This window comes from Cavia porcellus, unplaced genomic scaffold, assembly GCF_034190915.1.
Source record: "Cavia porcellus strain 051 isolate PalLab524CR breed Dunkin Hartley unplaced genomic scaffold, mCavPor4.1 scaffold_12, whole genome shotgun sequence".
NCBI lineage: Eukaryota > Metazoa > Chordata > Mammalia > Rodentia > Caviidae > Cavia > Cavia porcellus.
In genome coordinates, this window is record NW_026947495.1 from 22,792,354 (window position 1) to 22,797,341 (window position 4,988).

The following is a 4,988-nucleotide window of genomic DNA, read 5'->3' on the forward strand; positions in this document are numbered from 1 at the left end:
GACTCTCATTTTTATTTTCCACTTTGTGTTTTTTCATCATGCTTGACTTACAAATTGGCCAGCATCATCCAGCCTGAGACCCAGTAATGTGTACCAGGATCCCTAGGAGAGAGAGTGCTGGAGAGGCCCTTTGTGGTGGTCTTATATGTAGCCTACTTCCAAAGCTCCAAGTGATTCAGTGATTTGCAAATAGGTTTGCACTTTGTAAGGTGATGTGATTTCTACCCTGAACATATGCTCTCTGCTCAGTGTTGCTCTTTTGTTAGCCCAAAGGAGAATTGCCTCTTAAAACTATACCATATTTGCTGGAGCTCTCTGTTTCAGCCTAAGTGTTGTCCTTTCTTCAGTGGATCAGAGTCACAGTGATCCAAGAAAAAGGAACTTACTGTACTCACCTCTTTCATAGGAAGCAAGCTTGACATAGTACCTGAGAAAGATTCCTTGACTGAACCAAAAACCTATTTTCTGTACCACTCTAGTAAGCATCCTCCCAAATTGCTGGATATAAACAAGAGAAAGTTACCTATTCATCATGCTATACCTACTCTTGGGTGGTGGACCAGTCCTGGCGGAAACTCATCTCACATCCTTTCTATTACAAAAGCCACAAAAGCACTTTCCAAACTGCACAGCATCATATAAACATAGGATATTATTGCAATTATGTTAGAAACAGCAATACATTAAAGAGTAAGTCTTTCTTTATAGATCATATGCATCCACTTTTACTTTACCACCATTTATGTGACTAACTTTGGGCTTGTTCCTTTCTTGTCTTTAAAGGCTACCTATGTGATTTCATAGAAGCAAAAAAAAAGACCAAACAATCAAGATAATTTCCAAACCCCCATATTTACTTTAAAAAAAATGGTCACACTCTAATTTTCCTGAGGATCATTCCCCGACTTGTGTTAGTACCCAATACAGTAATATTCATTACATAATTTATAATAGTAAGTCTAATGAATGAAATTGTATTATTGGAAACATTAAATTTTAAATGTAGTGTACCAAATTGTGATCGTTATAATTAAAATGATAACATTTTATATATACTATACATTTGTATGTATCTATAGACAAGTAAATTAAATTAGAAAGGATTATGAAGAAACAAAAAGTTATTGTACAGTAATTGAGTAATAACTAGGAATTGTGGGTGATTTTATAGAAATTCTCTTGTAAATATATAGTCAGATTGGTGACATAGCTTAGTGGTAGAACACTTGGCTAGCATACACAAGAGTCTGGGTGCTGTCCTCAGCACTGCTAACAAAAACTAAAGAAAAATAAAATAAAATCTATTTACTAACAAAGAAAATGAATGCTTTCTTGATTCATATCCTCATGCTGTTGATATGAATGTATTCTTTTGCCTCTAATGGCTGTACCTTTATCAGATTCTTTTTTGTCCTCTTGCCCCTGCTTCTGTAGTATGTGCTCAAGGGTTTAAATGTTTAAAACTTGTTTCTGTTATTTGTTCCAGCATAAAATTTTGCATAGACTGAAAGTGGGGTCAGTATGCAAATCCTTGTCATTTCTTTGTATCTTATTTCTTTGCAGTGTGCTTTGTACTGTTAAGCACTGTAGGTTTAGGGAACCTTGTGCCACGTTTCCCGGGTCCCCTTCTAGCCACCCCATGAGTGGAGTGAAGAGGCTGCTAGAGGACGTCCTCCTCACCATCAGCCCTTTATTTCTCTGCATGCATAGTCCAATCCAAGATCTGTCTTGATGCAGAATTATTAAAAGCAGTCTTCCTAATTCTTTTCTTTGGTACACCCGTAATCCCTCTTATACTTGGAAGCTATTCTCTTCACCCTTTTATGGTATACTTTGTGCCTTGTGACTCATGCTCTGGGAACATTTAGTTTCCATTGTACTTATAAAAATATCCTTTTGTAGGCAAAATTGTATGTCAAAATATAAAATCTTGTGGTAGAATAATAAATGATGAGGTAATGAGAAAGGCTTTGATATCAGGGTAAACCTTCAAATAAAAGAGAAACAGTGTAACACACAGGCTGTCACTGCACTGGACTGAGAAGGTTTTTTTTTTTTTTTTTCCCTTAAGCGAGGGAACAAATATGTTAGGATTTGATACAGCCAAGTGATGACTGGATTTGTGTTCCTTTATTAATTTTGATTCTTGCCTGTGTGCGTGGACTATTTCACAATTTTTTAAAATGCTATTGAGACTTCTTATTCCATTGTGCTGATTTAACTTTTTTATGCACCCTATTGAGATCATACAGAAAACAGCAGTGAGAGAAGTATGGAAATAGAGAGAGAACCTCTACCAAGTGGGGGTTCTGAGCGAAGCAGATTGTCATTACCAAAACAGAAAGCACAGTCACGTGTATAACAGAATTAGAATGAGAACAGTACTGCTCATGTTCTTTGGACAAGGACACTGCCCTTCAAAATTAAATATGGTTGCGTAAGTACATGCCTGTAATCTCAGCCACTCAGTAAAATGAAGCACATCTGGTGTGAGCTAGGGGATTAGTGAGATCCTGTGAAACTAAAATTAAAAGAACTGGGAAATAATTCAGTGATAAAGCATTTCTGTTGCATGTGTCCTGTGTTTAATCCCAATACCAACTAAAAAAAAAAAGAGCTAAAGTAAGTGAGTTACCTAAAATTATAATAGAGGAACTAAAAACAATGATACATCCACGCTGGGTGAGAGGCCTGTGTACGTGATCTAAGCTGTCATCTATCAGAATAGGAAGGAAGTCTTCAGCTGAGATAAAGTCTCTTTGATAAATGAAGAAGTGGCAATATGACTGTACTATTTAGAGATAGGGAAGTAACATGCAGAACAATTAAAAAAAACATAGCTGTTAAAAGAGTTAGATTTGGTCTAGGGTTTATGGCAAGAAGGCAAAGGGATCAGATGGAGGCAAAATGTAGCAGCCAAACACTCATAATTCTCACAATACCTTCAACATCATTGACTTTTTTCTCCTGAAAGGCTAAAGCTCAGTGGTAGAACACTTGCTATATGTGAAGCCCTGCACTGAGTATATCTAGCTCTGGAGAAAAATTACTTCTGGATACAATACATGCAATATTAAAACTATCAAACCCAAGAACAAGTCTTCTCAACAGTCCATTTCTTGACTTACGTTGCATGCTGGCTAACAAATTATTTACATCTTCATCTTTTAATTTATATCTGAAATTATCCTTTATTTGCTTTATTGATTGATTGATTGATTGATTGATTGACTGTCTTTTTGAGACAAGGTCTCATTATGCAGTTCAGGCTGTCTATCCTTGGGCTCACTTTGTAACCAAGCCTGGTCTCTAACTTGCAGAGATCCTCCCATGTAGAGTCTCCCCAGTGCTGGAATTACAGGAGTGTATAAACATGCCTGGTTGATTTACTTTCATTTGTTTGTGTTATTTTTGTTCTTTGTAAACATTTTTGAAATGATTTCTCTATATTTGAATTAGAAAATGATTTATTCATTTATGGAAAATTTGTTTCTGAGAGGTTATTTATTAAACTGCCAGGTGTGATGTTGCATGCCTCTAACCCCAGAACTGGGGAGGCAGGACGATTGCCATGAATTCAATGGCAACCTAGGCTTCATAGTGAGTTCCAGGCCAACCTGAACTGCATAGCGAGACCCTGTTTCAGGAAAAGAAAAGTCCAACAACATAAAAACAGATCCCCCCCAAACAAATTTAACAAAGAAGACTTCTATAATCAACTAGGTTTAAAGTATACCTATGACAAAAATGGTGAATGGAGACACAAAGAAGAATTAGGAGGAATGGAAAGAAACTGCTAATGGGTTACCATTTGGGGTAAGAGGGGATGATGAAAATGATTTAGAATCAGCAAGTGAAGCAGGGGATTTAGCTCAGTGGCATAAGCGCCTGCCTTGCAAGCGCATGGTCGTGAGATCGATCCCAGTACCAAAAAATATATATGCATGTATAAAATTATATGTATGTGTAAAATTAGTGAGTGGAGATGGTTGTACATCTTGAACATCTTTCTTTTTTGGTACCGGGGATTGAGCTCACGACCACACGCTTACAAGGCAGGAACCAAATCCTCATCCTTGGTTGTACATCTTGTAAATATACTAAAGCTTACTAAATTGTGTTCTTTAAAGAAATTAATTTTGCATTCCATGAAATATTTTAATAAAATTTCTAAAATATTAGAAGGAAAAAAATTGAAATAATAATCATTGTGTTATACTTATGGGAGATTTTTATCTTTTTCTAAAGTTTTTGATAATGTGAGATTTCATAATTTAAGTAATACTTTAAAGTAAAATCAGTAACTTCAATGTGCAATTCCATATTCATGTGTCTAATTTTCCCAGTTAATTTCATAACACTTTGTTATTTTCTCATGCATGTTAGGGTACAAAATTGTCCATGTTTTAATGTTTTCTTATTTAGGTTTTGTGCTACTCTTAGAAAAGGTTTCACCATGCCAACATTATGATAACATTTCTAATATTTCTACAGCTTTTGTTCCCAGTAGTTTTATAATTTTCCTTTGTTTGTTTAACCCAAGGTCTTGCCCATGCTGAGCACATACTCTACTACTGAGCCCAACCCCAAGCCCTGGGATTTGCATTTTCATTTTTAAAAAAGTTTAAGTCTTTGACTGGTCTAGAATTTAGCTTGTTTTATGGTATGAGATAGAAGAAACATTATTTTTATAATCAATTAGTTGTCATAAACATTTATTTCATATAATTACTTAATATTCTACTTTTGTGGAATATTAAATATATACACTTACACAAGTGCACGCACACATACATACACTTACACATTTTCTAGTCTGTTCTTTGAATTTACGGCCTACTCCTAATCCAGTACCATGCTATTAGTTTTTATGTCTGATAGGACATAAAAGCCTTGTCTTCTTGTAAGGACTTTTAAATAAATAATTGAAAAATACCACTCATTAATAAAATTTATACCTCCAAATACTAAGCAACTTGCTCCAGTAC